The following is a 20649-nucleotide window of genomic DNA, read 5'->3' as shown; positions in this document are numbered from 1 at the left end:
CCAAGACTTCATGTAGTTCTGCATGTTGGACTGTGGTCCCTGGTCGAGTGGGTTCACAAGGAGATTGCCTGACCTGAGGGCTGCAAAGATCTATGAAAGAAGCATGGGTTGCTTACTCACTCGCTGCTTCCCTGGGTGGGGAGGTTCCTTTGGCTCTGTGTCATTCCCTTGTGGGTGGTTGTCCTGCCTTGCTTTTCTCTATTCCTCATGGGTTGAGTTGTTTTCTTTCTTTACTTTTGTCTTCTTCCCTCTTTCCCTCCTTCCCTCCTTCCCTTCCTCCCTTCCTCCCTCTTTCCTCTCTCTCTCTTTCTCTCTCTGTCTCTGTCTCTGTCTCTCTCTCTTTCATTTGGAGAATGTGGAATCTAGAAGACCACAGATAAAGTTTTTAAGTTCACTTTTCTTGAATCTGTTTAGCTTTAAACTGAGGTGGATTAAGAAGAAAGGGATGCTAACCACTTATAAATACGATTAAGTCTTCTAGACCTTGAACACTGAGTAAGAAGGGCTAACTGCCCAATTTTCAGAACTCCACTTATGATTATTTGTATGAACATGGCAAAAAATTGAAAATAATTTTGCCAATTAATGTGAAGAAACATTTGAAACGTCATAATATTTGTAGTACAGTAAATTTCTCTGATCTATTTGTAGTTCTCAAGAAATATATTTACTTCTAATTGTTACTAAATAATTCTTTGAGAGTAATCAGTTGGCTTTTCAATGGAGTTTAATGTGACAACACATATAAATGTACTAGTCACAGAGTCTGGCCCATAACAGACACATCATGATTGTTCACTTTTTTTTGTACCCTAGACATATTTGCTATGTATTCCATCTTTTAATAAAAGGTATGCAATTTCTTTCATGTTTATCTCTTCTGTTATCTAGCTATAGTCATGAATCTCCATCTCCAGCATCTTGAACTGTTTTCTTTATTGTTTCTCCTCCCAGTTTAAAAATGTGCTTATGTCTCCCCAGTCCTTAGCAAACACATTAACTATAGTCTTCCTTTAATCTTGCCTTTGAAACATGAGCACTAACTGTTATGGATGTTCTGTGCAGTCCGGTCTTTGTGACCATGCTCCATGCTTTGGCTCTCTAATTGCTCCTTCTCATTCTTTTGCTGTCTCTTTTCTCCACCACCTGTAGGTACCAACTATCCCAGTTTTCCAAGGATTGTCTCAAGTTTAGCACCAAAAGCCCCTGTCTGAGGAAATCCCTCAGTCCTAGGCAAACTAAGAAGGCTGATTAACCTAAATTCAACACTTAAATGTTGGCATTCCTCAGACTTCCAACCTTAGTTCTCATCTCTTTCTTAGCGAGAATTTTTGCATTCTGCTGAGGCTTCAACTATAGTCATGTACCACATGAAAATATTTTGGTCAATGATGAACTGATTACATGATGATGATTCTATGAAATTATAATGAAGCTGGAAAATTCCTCTTGCTTAGTGCTGTTGTAGCTGTTGTAATGTCATAAAATCACAGCATAATGCATTGCCTCTCCTATGTTTAGATATATAATTTTTTACCATTCTGTTACAATTGCCTACAGTATTCAGAAAAGTAACATGCTATGCAGGTTTGTAGCCTAGGAGCAATAGGCTGTATCATGTTGCTTAGGTATATAGGAGGCTACAGCATCTAGGTGTGTCTAAGTACACTCTGTGATGTTTACAAAATGAAATTACCTAACAATACATTTTTAAGCAAGTATACCTGTTGTTAAGCGACACATGACTGTATTGACAATGTATCACTGATGACCAATTTTATACCTCCAGTCGTAAGTGCTCTGCTGAATCACAAACACTGTTTCTGAGAAAAGGACATGGGTTGTGCGGTGGGCTCATAAAATCTTGTGTTCAAATTCAAGCTATACCAGCTACTAAGTATGCAGTGTTGCATAATTACTTACCTCTTTGATTTATAGTTTACTATCTTGCAAATGAGGATAATGCTCAACTTAAAAGATTGTCATGAGTGTTAATGCTAAAAATTGTCAGGTTCTCAGTGCAGTGCTGGTATGAAAAAATATCCAATAGTTTGCAACTATTTTTGTTATTATTGCTGCTATATTTTATTCTAGTGCTTTTCAGAAATTTTTCCACCCCAGCTCATCTGAAGGATATAAAAATGCTCCAATAAATAGAATGACTCAATATGGAAGAAATTTTCAATGGAGAAGAGAGGCATGTCTAGCTTAGAAAAAGGCCCCCAGGTAGTCCTGGCATTCAAGCTCTTGGGAGATCAGAGTCCCTTCAGCTCTTCTGTCTCCATGCTCTTGTTCTAACAAGTTCAAAAGACTTTGTTACCATGGATATAAATTTAGTTAGTATATTTAAAAATAAAACAATTATTTTCTTGTATCCTCCTTACAATCCTGAACGTTTCCTTATCCTATTCTATGTGCTTGTTGAGTCACCTACCACTCATTAATTTAATCCAATCTTTTTTTTTTTTCTAGATTAGAAATTCTTAAAAGTTAAGTGTGCCTTAGAATTATCTGGAGGTTGTGTTTAAACACACATTTCTGGCTCTTCAACCAGGGTTTCTGATTTGCAGGTGGAGTGAGGTCTGAAGATGTACATTTCTAGTGAACTGCTAGATGATGCTGGTTCAGGGACTATACTTTGAAAACTATTTAAATGACATGGCAGTTTAACTTATTTTTAACCTCAATTATTTGTTTTATTTTTCCTCCTTTTTCTCCTGCTGTTATTTCTCCTTCTCTCCTTCATTCTTTTAGCCTTTCTTACCTGGAAATCGGATCATCTTCCTTGCTCTTTGGCATTATAAATTAATGAGACCTTGGAATTCTGCGTATTTTTGTTATTTTATCTAACCTTTATTTCCATATGCAATTAATCAGGAATCTAGTATAGTATGTGAATTCCATGTCATCCCTAGGTCTTTACATTCTTAGATGTGTGAAACCTGATAGTCAGTCAAGAGCTTCAGTGAAAGTGAAGTTTAGTTATGTTTAAATGGCCTAAAGTTTACATTTTATTATGCTTATTCTGCTTATTTACAAAATGTTGAGTAAAAATGGAAAAATGTGCATATAATAAAATTGTAGACACCACTGAGCATGACCACTCTTTTATTTTATAGACCTAGCATGAAGAATTTAAATTATATTCTGAAAGTCATAATGGTAGCTCAAAGAAGAACATTCAGAATTTCTTAGGGTCGTGCATTTCCTGGTCCATTACAGCTTGTCTTAATATCATAACAATTTATGATATTGTTTTGGATATGAACAGTTTATGGATTGAAGTAATATTTAGGTCACTCTTAGGGTAGTGACAGTCCTAGAGCTATCTATGAATTGATTTCCGTATTAGTAGAATTGTTGACTATACCTTTCTGGAGTAGAGACATCCAGCTAGATAAAATAAAATAAAATATTGTGTTTTTTCTATTGTCTAAATGGTTGATTTTTGGAAACTTAATGGGAATTTTTTCTTTCCTCCTTGCTTTTCTGCCTGTGAACACAACCTTTGCGTGTGTGTGTGTTTTAATACTGTGGAGCACAGCAGCCTGTGGAACGTGAGTGAGCATCAAATGGGGAACACAGAACATTTTAACCTAATGAGAGCTTTCACTTTCTAGGGTGACCTGTTTGTACTCTGTGCCAAGAGACCTCTAAGAGGTCTACAGCTGCTTTCATTTTTTCATTGTAGACATGAAGTGCAGCCGCTGCAGCAGCTGTAGAGCCCCCCACCTCCCATTCTGCATATACTAAGAAAAGAGACTCTTTAATCTCTGGGCTTGAGAAAAAATTTATTAAGGAATGAAATAGGGCCACAGAATTCCTGGGGTGAGCCTCTGTAACACAGCAGGTGGTGGCCAGGAAGCCATGACAAAACCAAGGAAAAAGATTCAGATTTTTTTTTTTGAGGCTATGCGTGATTAGCAAAAGACATGTGGGTTACAGCTGTCCCTTAGAGAAGACCACATTTTGCATCTTGAAGAATGAAGGGAGGCTTTCCCTCTAATGAATTTGAAAGACTTTCTTGGCAGATTGTTTTGTCATAAGCTAGATATCTCCAGTTTTATTTTATTTTTTTGTTCTTTTCTAAACTAGTTCCATCCAGCCTAATGAATCTGAAAGCTCTTCAAAAGTTAGCAATGGGAAATGAGATTTCTTGTCTTTCCTCCTTCCCTTTCTTTAAAAAAAATATTTTATTAAATATGGTCTTTATTTATTCTTGGACAAGGCCTCTATGTGTGTTGCATCAATTTGAAAACCTATCGGTGATGGTTGTCTGTCATTCTGCTTCCAAAGAAACTAACTGGATATTGAAGCAAAGACAGAAATGAGAGGGCAAGGGCCAATACCAAAGACGAACAGAAGAAGCAGTAACAGACCCTTAAAGAACTGTTTTTTTAAAATCAACATGAGATAACTGTACATATTTATGTGATGTTTGTGATAGTTTCATGCATGTATCCAATGTGTAATAATAAAATCAGGATAATTTGTATATTCATTACCTCAATCAATTATCGTTTCTAGTTATTTTTACAATAAACTATACTCACCTTGCTGTGGTATAGAACACTAGACTCATTCCTACTATTTAATTGTAATTTTGTCCCTGTTAATCTATCTCTTCTTATCTCCCTCACCCCTTTCAGCCTCTGGTAACCAGTATGCTACTCTCTACGTCTATGAGATCAACTTTTTAAAGTTTCCACGTGTAAGAACATGTGGTATTTATTTTTCTGTGCCTGACTTATTTCACTTAACACAAATGTTCTCTAGGCTCATCCATGTTGCTGCAAATGACGATATTTAATTTTTTATGGCTAAATAATTTTCTATTGTGTATATATACCACATTTTTTCATCCATTAATCTGTTGATGGACAATTAGGTTGCTTCCAAATCTTGACTATTGTGACTAGTGTGATAAACATGAAAGTTCAGATGTCTCTTCTACATAATGATGTCCTTTCCTTTGCATGTATACTCAATTGTGGGATTGCTGGATCATATGGTATTTCTATTTTAGTTTTTTGGGGGAATCTCTGTACTGTTTTCCATTATGTCTTGCTAATTTACATTCACACAAACAGTATATGAATTCCCATTTCTTCACATCTTTGCCAGTTTTTGTCTTTTTGATCATAGTTACTCTAACGGGGGTGAGGTGATACCTCATTGTGGTTTTCATTTGAATTTCTAAGATTAGTGATATTGAACATTTTTCATATACTTGTTGGCCATGTGTATGTCTTCATTTAAAAACTATCTATTCTGATCATTTGTCCAGTTTTAGTTGGATTATTTGTATTTGCTTTAGTTGTTTGAGTTCTTTAAATATTGTAGGTATTAATTTCTTGTCAGATGGATAGTTTGCAAACATTTTAGTCCATTGTGTAGGTTGTTTCTTCGCTCTGTTGATTGTTTCCTTTGCTGTGTAGAAACGTTTCAGTTTGATGTAATCTCATTTGTCTGTGTGTGTTTTTGCTGCCTGTACTTTTCCAGTCCTATTCAAACAAAATTCTTGCCCAGACCAATGTGATGAGCATTTCCCTTATGTTTTCTTCTAGTAATTTCATAGTTTTAGGTCTTACATGTAAGTCTTAATCCATTTTGATTTTTGTATGTGTTAGGAGATAGAGTTCTAGTTTCCTTCTTCTGCATATGCTTATCTAGTTTTCCCAACACCATTTACTGAATAGTCTGTCAAAACTATTGTACGTTCTTGGCATCTTTGTTGAAAATCAGTTGTCTGTAAATATGTGGATTAATTTCTGGATTATCTATTCTGTTTCACTGGTCTATGTGTCTGTTTTTATCTCAGTACCATACGTATTTGGTTACAATAGCTTTGAAATTGTAGTGTGATGCCTCCAGCTGTGTTCTTTCTTCTCAGGATTGCTTTGATGATTCAGTCTTTTTTTGTTTCCATATAACTTTTAGGATGGATTTTTTTTGTGTGTTTTTTTGTGAAGAATGTCAGCCACTTTGGATAGTATGGTCATTTTAACAATATTAATGCTTCTAATTCGTGAGCATGATATACCATTCCATATTTTTGTGTGTGTCCTCTTCAATTTCTTTCATCAATCTTTTGAAGTTTTCAATGTAGTAGTCATTCACTTCATTGGTTAAATATATTCCTAGGTATTTTAATTATTTATTTTTGTAGCTATTGTAAAGGAATTGTTTTCCTTTTTAGATTATTCACTCTTGACATATAGAAATGCTACCGATTTTGTTGGGTTTGTATCCTGAAATTTTACTAAATTTGTTTATCAGTTCTAAGAGTGTTTTGGTAGAGTCTTTAAGCTTTTCTAAATATAAGATTATGTTATCTGCAAAAAGGGACAATTTGATTTTCTCTTTTCCAATTTGTATGCCCTTAATTTATTTCTCTCACATAATTGCGCTGGCTAGGACTTCCAGTACTATTTTGAATAAAAGCAATGAAAGTGGGCGTCTTCGTTTTGTTCCAGATCTTAGAAGAAAGGCTTTCAACATTTCCTGTTTAGTATGATGTTAGCTGTGGGATTGTCATGTTTGGCCTTTATTGAGTTGAGGTACATTCTTCCTATACCTGATTTGTTGAGACTTTCTTTTTTCTTTTATCGCGAAGGGATGTTGAATTTTATCAAATATGTTTTGATAAAACTGAAATAATCATATGTTTTCTGTCCATTCTGTTGATGTGTTGTTTATTGATTTGCATATGTTGAAACATTCTTTCATCACTGGGATAATCATCCCACTTGATTGCAATGTGTAATCTTTTAGATGTGTTATTGGATTCAGTTTGCTTTCAGTATTTTGTTTAGATTTTTTTCCATTTGTGTTGATCAGGAGTATTGGTCTATGGTTATTATGATTTTTTCTTTTTTTTGTGTGTGTCCTTACGTGCTTTTAGAATCAGAGTGATGCTGGTCTCATAGAACAAGTTTGGAAAAATTCCCTCCTCTTCAATTTTTGGAAAACTTGAAAACATTTTTTTTTTTTTTTTAGACGGCGTCTCATTCTGTCGCCCAGGCTGGAGTGCAGTGGCACGATCTCGGCTCACTGCAAGCTCCACCTGCTGGGTTCACACCATTCTCCTGCCTCAGCCTCCTGAGTAGCTGGGACTACAGGCGTTGGCCACCACACCCCGGCTAAATTTTTTCGTATTTTTAATAAAGATGGGGTTTCACTGTGTTAGCCAAGATGATCTGGATCTCCTGACCTCGTGATCCGCCTGCCTCGGCCTCCCAAAGTGCTGGGATTACAGGCATGAGCCACCGTGCCTGCCCTGAAAAGAATTTGTATTAGTTCTTCTTTAAAAGTTTCAACAATTCAGCAGTGAATTCAGTCCTAGACTATTCTTTGTTGGGAGATTTTTGATTACGATTTAATATCATTACTAATCATTGGTCTGTTCAGGTTTTCTATTTCTTCATGGTTTCATCTTGTAGGTTGTATTTGTCTAAGAATTTATCCATTTCTTCTTGGTTTTCCAATTTATTGGCATACGGTTTTCATGATAGTCTCTCATGATCTTTTGTATTTTCCTGATTATCAGTTGTAATATCTCCCTTTTCATTTCTGATTCTATTTATTTGGGTCTTCTCTCTTTTTATCTTAGCCTAGTGAAAGATTTGTCTATTTGTTTACCTTTTTTAAAAAACAACTTTTTGTTTTGTGGATATTTTACATTTATTTAGTTTTAATTTCATGTATTTCTGCTCTGATCTTTTTTTTTCTTCCTTTTATTAATTTTGGGGTTGTTTTTCACTTGATTTTCTAGTTCCTTGAGGTACATCATTGGGTTTGAAGGCTTTGTACTTTTTTGATGCAGTCATTTATTGCTATAAACTTCCCTCTGTACTGCTTTTGCTGCATCCCATAGGTTTTAGTATGTTTTGCTTTTTTCTTGTTTTCAAAAAATTTTATCTTTTTTTAAAGTTCTCCTTTGATTCATTTGTTATTTAGGACCATGTTGTTTAATTTACATGTATTTGTACAGTTCTCAAAGTTTCTCTTGTTATTGATTTCTCATTTTATTCCATTGTAATCAGAAAGATAGTTGATGTAATTTCAATTTTAAAAATTATTTTGAGGCTGCTTTGTGTTCTAATATATGGTTTATCTTGGAGAATGCTTCATGTGATGATGAGAAAATATGAATTCTGCAACTGTTTGATAAAATGTTTTGTAAATGTCAGTTAGTTTTATTTGATCCGAAGTGTAGTTTAACTCCAGTGTTTCTTTGTTGATTTTATGTCTGGATGATCTGTCCCATTGCTGAAAATAGGGTATTGAAGCCTTCTATTATTGTATTGCAGCCTATCTCTTCCTATAGATCTATTATTATTTACTTTATATATTTTTGTACTTTGGTATTGTATGCATATATATTTATAATTGTTATATCCTCTTGCTGAATTGAGCCCTTTATTATTATATAATATTATAATTTAAATAAAGAGAACTTCTTTGTCTCTTTTTACAGTTTGTCACTTAAGGTCCAATTTATCTGACATAAGTATAGCTACTCCCGCTTGATTTTGGTTTCAATTTGTATAAAGTATCTTTTTTCCACTTCTTCACTTTCAATCTATGTGTGTTCTTATGGCTGAGATAAGTCCCTTATAAGCAGTATATAGCTTCATCTTACTTTTTCATCCTTGTAATAACTGTGTATACATATGTGTGTTATATACACACTGTGTGTACATATGTGTGTTATATACACACAGTTATATGTATATACATATACACATGTATACACATACACAGATGCATGTATGTATATACATACAGTGTTATTACTTCTATTATATATGATATATAAAATACATCTATTATATATGATATATAAAATATATATTATGTATATATTATATAAAATATATATTATGTATATATTATATATAATATATATTACATATATATTATATATTTTGTGTGTGTGTGTGTGTGTATATATATTTTTTTTCCTTTTTTGAGGCAGAGTCTCATTCTGTTGCCCAGGCTGGAGTACAGTGGTATGATCGCAGCTCACTGCTGCCTCGACTTCTTCGTGAGCTCAGGTGATTCTCTCACCTCAGCCTCCCAAGTAGCTACGATTACCAGTGTGTACCACTATGCCTGGCTAATTTTTTGTATTTTGTTGCAGAGACACGTTTTTGCCATGCAGCCCAGGCTTGTCTTGAACCACTGGGCTCAAGAGATCTACCTGCCTCAGCCTCCCAAAGTGCTGGGATTACAGTCATGAGCCACCATGCCTGGCTAAGTAACTGTATGTATTTTCATGAGATAATTTAATCAATTTACATTCAAGGTCATTTTGATAGGTATGACTTACTCCCGCCATATTTGTTCATTGTTTCCTAGTTGTTTTGTAGATCCTTAATTCCTTCTTCCTCTCTTATTTTCTTCCTTTGTGGTTTGATGGCTTTCTGTAGTGCTGTGCTTTGATTCTATTCTTTTTATCTCTTTTAAAAATATATGTTATAGGCTTTTGCTTTGTGGTTATCCTGAGACATACATAAAACGTTTTATACTTATAACACATTAGCTTAGGCTGATAGCAGCTTAATTTTGAGTACATGCACAAACTCTCCATTGTTATTGCCCCTCCTCCTGCATTTTATGTTTTTGATGTCACACTTCACATTTTTAAATAATTTTTATTCCTCAGCAGTTATAGCTTTCGTTGTTTTAATAGTTTTGCATTTTGAGCTTTATGCTAGAGATATACTTGATCTACCCACCACCGTTACTGTATTAGAGTATTTTGAATTTGATGACGTAATTCCTTTTACTCGTGAGTTTTATGCTTTTGTATGTTTTTATTACTAATTAATATCTTCTTCTTTCAGCTTGAAGAACTTCCTTTCACATTTTCTTGTAATACAGTTCAAGTGGTGATAAACTTTCTCAGCTTTCATTTGTCTGAGAAAGTCTTTATCACTCCTTTGTTTTGTTTTTGAAAGATGGTTGCTGACAAAGACAGGGTTCTTGGTTGGCAGCCTTTTTCTTTTACTACTTTGAATATATCATCCCCCTGCCTTCTGAGCTTCTCACGTTCCTGCTAGGAAATCTGCTGATAGTCTTATGGAGGTTCCTCAATATGTGGCAATTTGACTTTTCCTTGATGCTTTTAACACTCTCTTTTTCTTTAACTGTTGACAGTTTGACTATGACATGTCATGGTGTGGATCTCTTTGGATTCATCTTATTTGATGTCTTACCGGCTTCTTGGAACTGGCTTTCTAATTTCTTTCTCAGACTTAGGAAGTTTTCTGCCATTATTTTTTTGAATATGTTTTTTATCCCTTTCTTTGTTGTTCATCATTTTGGCATTCTAATACTGTGTAATTTGTTCTGCTTGATGGTGTCTCATAAATCTTTTAAGCTATCTTCACTTTTTCATTCTCTCTCTTTATTTATTTATTTTGTTCCTCAGATTGGATTATTTCCTGTGCTCTACCTTCAAGTTCACTGATCTTTTTTTCTGCTTGATCTAGTCCATCATTTATCCCCTCTATTGAATTTTTTAGTTTGGTTATAACGTTCTTCAAATTCATGATTTCTGTTTTGTATTTTCAAAAAATACTCTCTGTTAAAAGTTCTCAGTTTTTTCTTGCACTGCTGTCTTTACCTCTGTGATCATCTTCATGTCCATTATTTTGAGTTTTCTCTCAGGTAAATCATAAAACTCCACTTCATTTGGGTCAGTTCCTGGAGATTTATCTTGTTCTTTCATTTAAAATATATTTTCATTTTATTTGATTCTCTGTGTTGATTTCTGTGCATTAGATAAGATAACTACCTCTTTTTAGCTTGATAGACTATATTTGTGTAGGAGAGGTTTTCACCAGTCCATCCAACCAGAGATTTTAAGGTGGCTACCAAATCTTGACACTTGTCCAGTCTTCTATATATGGTTTTGGTGACCCCCTAGAGCTTAGGATGTGCCATATCTTGTCAGTAAACTGAGATTAGTATAATAGGAGCCAGACTCTTTAGATGTAGCTGGAAATGTTGGGGTGTTAAATGTGAATTTTAGTTCTGTGTTTGCAGGAAGGCTGAATATGGGTATCTATATCCCATTCTTTCTGGACTAAACTGGAAAGAATATCTCTGGCAAATTCCTGTACCTTGTGACCCAGAAGGGATAGCTTCTGGAAGTGGGCCCATTATTTGACCACCTGTTTATTTTTTGTGGTCTTGGGTTATTCAGGGTCATAAAGCCCCCTTGACTTCCAGGGCTAGGCCATTAGGAGACAGTCTATTAGGTGGGAGCTATGAAGTTGTGGTTGTCAGTGAATGGCCTAATGCCTTCCAGAAAAACAAAGCATGAATAGGCCTGGATTTATCTCTGGGGCAAGCTGGGGAGTTAGGGGTTCTAAGTGCTGAGCTCTGGCTCTAGCTACCAAGGAGCTATTGTGTATTTGTCCCTTTACCTCCTCTATGCAAGTTCATTAGAAACCAGGCTGTCAAGTAGCCACAGAGTATATGTTTCATAAGCTTCTTCCAGGCAGAAAGTGAAAAGTACACATTCCTGCCTCGTTTTTTTTTTTTTACTACACCAAGTGGGTAGAGCCCCTGAAAATGTACGGATGCCTGTTTAAACTCACTTATTTGTTCTGAGATGAAGGGAGACTCTCTCTCTCTCTCTCTCTCTGTCTATATATATGCTTATTCACTTCTGTTCTCAGAGCTATGAGGTTTAGGATGAAGTTATTTTGGATGTAGCTTTAACAATTGGGGCTCTTGCTGTGTGTTCTAAACCCCTTCTGGGGTTAAACAGTGAGTTGCATTCTTAAAGTTCCTTCTCTGCACTGTTCCTAGGGGATAAAATTCTTGGAGGAGCTTGTACATCATTTAAAAATGCTGCATTTATCCTAAGATGTAGAGAGACATATGTGTGCCAGTTCCTTCTGTTCCCAGGGCTAGGAGATTTAGATGCAGTCCCTTAGGTGGATGTTGTAAAAGTTTGGGCTCTTGATATGAGTGCAAATTCCCCCTGGTCTGGTGGCAGGTTAATTATTTACTTCCCTTTAACTCCCCAATACAAGTTAATTAGAAGTCAGATTGCCAGGTAGCTGCTGGAGAGATGTTTCATAAACCTCTTCCAGAGGAATTAGGGGGATGTGTTTTGTAAGCCCCTTTGTGACACTTCTAGGAGGATGAAGTCTCTGAAAGTGCTTGTAGCTCATATAAAACTTCTGGTCTTTAATTTTTTTCCTGTGATTTCTAGAGACACACATGTGTTTACTCCTCTCCACCTCTGTAGCTGGTGAATGAAGAGTCAAAATGTGGGGAAACTTAGGGTTGGGGTCCTATATGTGAGGTCTAGACCCTACTCTTTATAGGGAGGAACTGTGTGTTGGAGATTTCTTTCCCAGTTTTATGACTCAGTGCCCAAGGTGAGTCTGTGCCCCAGTGTGCTTCAGCTTTTTCTATCCATTCAATGTGGATGTTTTCTCAGTTGCCTGGTGGGTAGGAATCTCCTTACTGCTCTCTGACTCTCTCAGAGGGAACTGATCCATGGATAAATGTTTATGTGATGGATTTGTAGGTGGAGGAAGAGTCAGGAGCTTCCTATTTTGCCATGTTGGTGATGTTGTCCTCCTTGGAGTTTTTAAAACACCAGTAATACTGGAAATTTTTAGGGTTGATTGATCATAGAAAAATTAACAAAGATCATTTCAGTACAGACTCATTCTTGATCTCTCATAATTGTGACATCACCAAGAATGTTCATGACTTTCAATATGTCATATTAATGAGAAATTAGGGCAGTGTGATTCTTTCTAAATTTTGATAATTATTTTGTCTGTTGACTGTAGGCATTTAGTGTGTTGCATCCTGTTTATGTTATCTCCTGGGACACCAAATAATTAAAGTAGAGTAAACATACACATTCCTCTGATTTGTAAATGTTTATTATGCTACTTACTATGTATTCACTGTTCACTGCATATGATATTCACATATTTTTAACATTGATTTGTTGGTATCCACATATCTACCAATGGAATCAATTTGGTAGCAAAGCTATTTATTTATTTATTTATTTATTTTACTTCCTTCTTTTAGCAAATAAAGGTAGAGATCAAAATAATTTGCTCCAATATGTTATCCAAATATTAAAAAGCAAAAAAACAGAAAGCTAAAAAACTTAACTGTTTTTGCAGAGAACCTTTATATTGTTTGTTATATTTTAGTCCTGACAGACAAGAAGGTATATAGGAAATCATTTGAGTTTGTAGCCTGATACCTTAAAAAATATGGTAAAATATGGGACCCTTCCCTTTTCAAGGTAACCTATTTATAGTCAGCACCAAAAGCTCCCAAGAACTGCCACATCTCACATTTTGCTACATCAGATATAAACTATTGACACTGCAGCAACTGTGGATTCTCCTCACACTCTGAATGTTGACTTCTTTCCCTCTTCAGGGACTCCCCTTTCCATACCCCAGGTCCCAAGACTTCCTAATGACTAGTAGTTCCACAAGCCCACCCTGCTACCAAACCTGCTGGACACTTGGCCTACAATGCCTTGCCTCTCTTTCTCCACTTTGTTAACTCTTACTCTCCTTCAAAATGTAGCTTAAATATCGCCTTCTCAAGGAAGATTTTCTTGATCCATCGTCTCCCTCACCCCAATCTGATATGGTTTCTTCTGTGTGCTTCCACTCTTTGATAACTTGTAGCAAAATTATTTGTCTGCTTGTTTTCTTTTCCAACTAGTTTGAGGATTTGGGTAAAAAGTATGTTTTACTGGTTTCCCTATCCTTTGGGCCTATAGTGATTAGGAGCTGAAAAAAGTGCTGTCAAATGAAAGGTTAAATGAATGACTCCAGGTATATTTAAAAAGTGGTATATTATGCTAATGCAAGGTGTTTTTTTTCAATAGAATGCAAAATGTGTATGTCTCAAATACAGTAGAGATCTAGTTGTTGCTCACATAACTGTGGTGGTGCTTCTGGTTGGCGGGGCAGAAATTTCTCCATGGGATCAATCAGTAATCAAAGCTGACAGAGGCTCTGCCATCTTTGAAACATGACTTCCAAGGAATGTAGTCATCTAAGTCCTAGTTAGCCAGGAGAGGAAAAAAGCTAGGAGGAACAGTCCCAGGGGGCAGAGGGCATGCATGTAAGAGACTCTTATGGGCCAGGCCTGGCCACATTTCACTTTCACATGCATCCCACTGGCAGGACTCAGTCATTCAAGAGCACAAGCCTCTTCAGGGCTAACATACTAGCACCTGAATTTATAAAAAATATTAATGTGACCCCTTTTCAAACTATTTCAACCATTAAGTATATTTCTATAAAACCAGGAACTTGCTAGTTTCTGAATGTTTTACTTTATGTCTTCAAAAATAAAGGCCTTCTTGTTCTATTATAAAACACTTTTGAAACTTGAAAATTCTAACAAAATATAACTGAAAATATATTTTATTTCCCTATGTACCACCACATGTTTCCTTGTTCTATTCTGGATTCTGTAGTCCAATGTGTGTGTGTGTGTGTGTGTGTGTGTGTGTGTCTGTGTGAGTGAGAGAGAGAGAGAGAGAGACATACATTCATTAACCCATCTATTCATTACTGTTAGGCACCAGGTGCCATGTTCAGTGCTAAGTGTACAAAATGAGTGAGACATGTTACCTTATTTTAAGTTATTTATAGTCTGGTGAAATTCACATAAATAGAACATTTTGAATCTGTGTGGTAGGTATGCTTCTTTCTTGCTGTTATTCATTTTTGATCTATTCCTTGATGTTTTCCCCTCCTATCCATTTTTTTTCCCCAGAGTTGAACTTCAGAGCCTCCAATCATGTGCAGTCACAGATCTTTAAAAATTCTGTTTATATCCTATCTAGAAAGTACTTCTCATGTACAAAATCTCTTCAAATCACTGCCAGTGATTTGTGAGAGCTGCAACTAGACCACGGATATTTTTATTTTGTATGTTCTTTGGGGGAGGAAAATGGACTTACCTAATGAGCCATTTTACAGCCTAAAATCATAATTAGAAAATATAATATTCCATCCTTACACACACACACACACACACACACGCATGGATTTTTCAAATAATTTTAAGAAATTCTGAAATTTATAATTTCTTTCTTTTTTTATGTCCGACAAGGTCTGTCACCCAGGCTAGAGTGTAGTGGCGTCATCATAGCTCACTGTCACCTTGAACTCCTGGGCTCAAGTAATGATCCTGTCTCAGCCTCCTGACTAACTAGGACGATAGGCATGTGCCACACACTGGCTAACTTTTAAATTTTTTGTAGCGTCAGGGTCTCACTATATTGCCCAGACTGGCTTCACACTTTTGGCGTTACACTCCTGGCCTCAACTGATCCTCCTGCCTCGGGCTCCCACAGCACTGGGATTAGAGGCATAAGCAACCATGCCGGGATCATTTTCTTTTGTTTAAATTTGAAAGGATTTATAATAAAAGAAATTTCACTATTATTCATCTTACACTACCTTTGGTATAATGTTTTCTTATATCACAAGAGAATAATTATTTTATAAATACTTTCTATACATATATTTTTCTATGCAAGTTTTAGCAGATTGGTCTAGGTGAAAAAAACTTATTTCAAAGAAGTTCTGGAAAGAATACATTTTTCTCCAAATGGATTTATATAAAGAAGATTAAAATTGCATAGTGTAAAATGAAGTAATACACTAAATGTTGACTAAATGTTTTATATGGTTATGCTTCATATCATCATTGAGATTGCAAGCTTCTTGAGGATTGAAATCCACATTTTATTTCTCTTGTAAACTGTGTTATGATGGAATATCTCATAATAACTAATTATTGGACAATGTATTCTTTTTTGCATTAGAGATGGCTAACAATTTTGCTGTTTATTTTTATCTATATTTGCTTTTTTGAAAATTTTGTTAATAATTGCAATTTACTGTTCACTTATAATTATGTTGACCTTAAATCAGTCATTTAGAAAGTAAAGTAAATCTCAATTTTCTTCTCTCAGAAGATTTTCAGATAGGTTAAATATAATACTTCATAAGAATGGCTGTCAAAATATTAGACAAATCATCTAAAATATTGTAAAAGGCAATATACATGGAAATTAAATCATTTCTAAGACTCACAAAAATGAAGAGAATAAAAAGAAAATCAGCCTTGGCAAAGGAACTGTGAGTCAGTAGTTCCAAATTTCATCAAAGACTTAAAAAACAAAACAAGAAAAAAACAAAGAAACCAGATGCACATTTGAGGCCCATCTTTGGAAAGTATTCTATATTTTTATGATTTCAGCAAAGGTACTAGAATAATAAAATGATGGTCATGCTTCACTAGGACCCGTAAGCAAATAAGCAAGTTCTTAATATTTTTTTAACACTGTCATTTGAATACTGTCAATTGATGGTACTTTTGCCATCAGTTAGGAATCAGGATTCCTCTGATCCTAATTGAATTCAGTAAAATACCCTTGAAAAGTTGCAGTTTGCAAGGTTGAGAATAGATACCAACTCATAGCTGGATGTGCAAAGTAGGTGACATAGTTATGGAGAATTACAAGGAAAGGGATTGCAAAAGTCCTCAGATTTGAACAGGCCACTGCAACTGGTAATTTATGGCAGTCTTAAGACCACATTGGGGGGAGTGCTGCTGGCTTTCCCAATCTATCTGTCTGTCTCTCTCTCCCTTTCTATCATCTATCTCAGCATAATTGAGGTATAATTTACATACATTAAAACTTAGCTGTTTTAAATCAGCAGTTGGCTGAATTTTCTTAGTGATACAGAGTTGTGCAACCAGCACCAAAATCCCTCTGAAAAGTTTACTCCTATGCTTCTGCAATTGATCCCCTCCCCTGACTTTTGGCCATAGGCAGCCACTGATCTGCTTCCTGCTATGTCAGTTTTTCCTCTTCTAGAGTTTCATATACATGGAATTATATAGTATGTAGTGTGTTGAGTCAGACTTGTTTGATTTAGCATGATGGTTTTGTGATTCATCTATGTTATTTTGAACATTAGTATTTTTTATTGCTAAGTAGTAGTATTATTTGGATATATTTCATATTGCTTATACATTTACTTAGGCATTTGGATGGTTTCCAGTTTTTGGCTATTTTGATTAATGTTGCATCGAACATTTGTGTACATCTTTGTGTGTTTTCATTTGTCTTGGATGAACATCCAGGAGTAGGATTGCTGGGTCTATGATAAGTGTACGTAAAATTTTGTAAGGTACTACCCTACTATTTCCTAGAGTGGCAGTTTCATTTTCCCTTCTTACTAACAGTGCGCAAGGATTCCAGTGGCTCCACAGTCTCAACAGTGCTTGATGTGATCAGTCTTTAAAAATTATAACCACATAAGTGAATATGTAGTGATATGTCATTGTGATTTTTAGTTTACATTTTCCTGGTAGCTAGTGATATTGAGCATCTTTTCATATGCTTCTTTTACATTTGTATATATTCTTTCATGAACTCTCTGCTTAAGCATTGTAACCATTTTGTAATTGAGTTGTCTTCTAATTACATGGTAAGAATTCTTTATATATTCTCTCCACATAAGCCTCTTGTCAGATGTATGTTTTGAAATAATTTTTTCCAGTTCATGGCTTATCTTTTTATTTTCTTAAGTATGTATTTCGAAGAGAAAAACATTTTAATTTGATGTTAAAATAATGGTTTATAATATTCCATATGATCATAATTATTATTTTAAAAATATTAAATTTTAGTTATTCATTACAAATATGTAGAAATATATAGTTTTATTGTATGTTGGTCTTTATCCTGCAAACTTATTAATTGATTTATTATGTCTTGTAATTATGTATATTTTGTCAGATTTTCTACACAGATAAATTCAGTTTTATTTGTTTTCCAATCTGGGTTACTTTAGTTTTTTTGTTTGTTTGTTTGTTTTTTCAATTTTATTGCTCCAGTGCAATGTTGAATAGAAAAAGTCAGAGTAAGCTTAAGGGGATATCATCTAAGCTTTACCATGAAGTATGATGTCAGTTTTAGACTTTCTCAGATCCCCTTTATTGTGTTGAGGATCCTAGTTTGCTGAGAATTTTCTTCTCCTTTCTTTTCTTCACAAATAAATGTTGGATTTTTTTCAAATGCTTTTTCTCCATCTGTTGAGGTGATCATTGGTTCTTCTTTTTATAGGATTAATTCTTAAATGCTGAACAAGTATTGCATTTCCAGGATAAATCTCAATTGGTCATGCTGTATTTTGTATATATACTGCTAGATTGGGTTAGCTAAAATTTGTGTTAAGAATTTTTGCATTTGAGACCAGCCTGGACAATATGGTGAGACCTCGTCTCTACTAAAAACACCAAAAATTAGCCGGGTGTAGTGGCGGGCACCTGTAATCCCAGCAACTCAGGAGACTGAGACAGGAGAATCGCTTGAACCCAGGAGGCAGAGGTTGCAGTGAGCTGACATTGCACCATTGCACTCCAGCCTGGGTAACAGAGTGAGACTCAGTCTCCAAAAAAAAAAAAAAAAAAAAAAAAATTGCATTTGGATTCATGAGAAATATTTGTTTATAGTTTTCTTTTCTTATAATGGTTTTCTCTAGTTTTGTGATCAGTATAAATGCTGGCTTTATAGAATGAATTGGAAAATATTTTCTTCTCTTTAATTTCCTCAGAGACTGTGTTGAATTAGTATTATTTCTTCCTTAAAGACTGAGAGAGTTCCCCTCTGAAGCAATCTAGGTCTGGAGAGGTCTTTGAAAAAATAAAAGACAAATTCAATTTCTTCAATAGTTATAGAGTTATTGAGGTTATGTATTTCTTCTTTAGTGAATTTTATTATGTGTCTTCTGGGAAGTTTGTGCATTTTATTTAATTGTCAAATTTATTGTCATAAAATTTTTCATATATGTGTTTTTTGAGATGGAGTCTCACTCTGTTGCCCAGGCTACAGTGCAGTGGCATGATCTTGGCTCACTGCAACCTCGCCTTCCAGGTTTAAGCAATTCTCATGTCTCAGCCTTCCAAGTAGCTGGGACTATAGAAGCGCACCACAACACCCAGCTATTTTTTTTCTCTCTCTTTTTTGTGCTTTTAGTAGACACAGGTTTTGCCATGTTGGTCAGGCTGGTCTCGAACTCCTGACCTCAGGTGATCCATCTGCCTTGACCTCCCAAAGTGCTAGGATTACAGCCATGAGCCAATGCGCCTGGCCAATTACTCATAATATTCTATTCTTATTCTTTTTTTAAACCAAACTATTTTTGAGATAATTGTAAATTCACATACAGTCATAAGAAATAATACAGAGATTCCATGATGTCTTTACTTAGCTTCTGCCAATATTAGCATCTTGCAAAATTACAGTTCAGTATTGCAACCAGTGTATGTACATTGATACATTCAAGATGCATAACATTTTCATTACCATAAGGATTTCTCTTGTCACCCTTTAGTATCAAAACCCATCTCCCTTCCTCCCCTCCATCCATGATCTTTGACAACCTTTAATCTGTTCTCTATTTTTATAATTTTGAGTTTGAAGATGTCATTTAAGTAGAATCATAGAGTATGTAGCCTATTGGGACTGGCTTTTTTTTTTTTTTTGGCTCAGCATAATTTTCTGGAGATTCACACAGGTTCTTGCATGAATCAATAGGCCATTCTTTTGATTGCTAAGTAGTATTCTACGGTATGCGTGTACAACAGTGTAACCATTCATCCTTTTAAGATAGGTGGGTTCTTTCTAGTATTTCTCTCTTATGCATAAAGCCCCTATAAACACCTGTGCATAAGTTTTTGTGCGGACATCAGCTTTCATTTCTTTGAGATAGATTATAGGGTTATAAGGTAATTGCATATTTGACTTTTAAAGAAATACCAAAGTATTTTCCAGAATGATCATACCATTTTATATTACCACCAGCAATGTATAACATTTAATTTCTCCACATCTTTGCCAATATTGGGTGTTTTCTTTGGTTTTTATTTTAGTGATTCTGACAGGTATGTAGTGATAACTCGTGACTTTAATTTGCATTTCCCTAATGAATTATGATATTGAATATATTTTCCTGTGGTCATTTCCCATAAGAATATCATCTTCAATGAAATGTCTGTTTAGGTCTTTTGCCCATTTCTAATTTGATTGTTTATTTTTTAAACTAAGTTTTGTGAGTTCATTTTTTTTAATATACTTTAAGTTCTCGGGTACATGTGTACAATCTGCAGGTTTGTTACATAAGTGTGCATGTGCCATGTTGGTGTGCTGCACCCATCAACTCATCATTTACATTAGGTATTTCACCTAATGCTATCCCTCCCACAGTCTCCCATCCCCCATAGGACGTGGTGTATGATGTTCCCCACCCTGTGTGTCCATGTGTTCTCATTGTTCAATTCCCAACTATGAGTGAGAACTTGTGGTGTTTGGTTTTCTGTCCTTGTGATAGTTTGCTTAGAATGATGGTTTTCAGCTTCATCCATGTCCCTGCAAAGGACATGAACTCATACTTTTTTATGGTTGCATAGTATTCCATGGTGCATATGAGCCACATTTTCTTAATCCCGTCTATCATCGATGGATATTTGGGTTGATTCCAAGTCTTTGCTATTGTGAATAGTGCTGCAATAAACATATGTGTCCATGTGTCTCTATAGCAGCAT

The sequence above is a fragment of the Colobus angolensis genome, unplaced genomic scaffold, assembly GCF_000951035.1.
Source record: "Colobus angolensis palliatus isolate OR3802 unplaced genomic scaffold, Cang.pa_1.0 Scaffold213, whole genome shotgun sequence".
In the NCBI taxonomy this organism is placed as follows: Eukaryota; Metazoa; Chordata; class Mammalia; order Primates; family Cercopithecidae; genus Colobus; species Colobus angolensis.
This window is presented reverse-complemented; position numbering follows the sequence as displayed.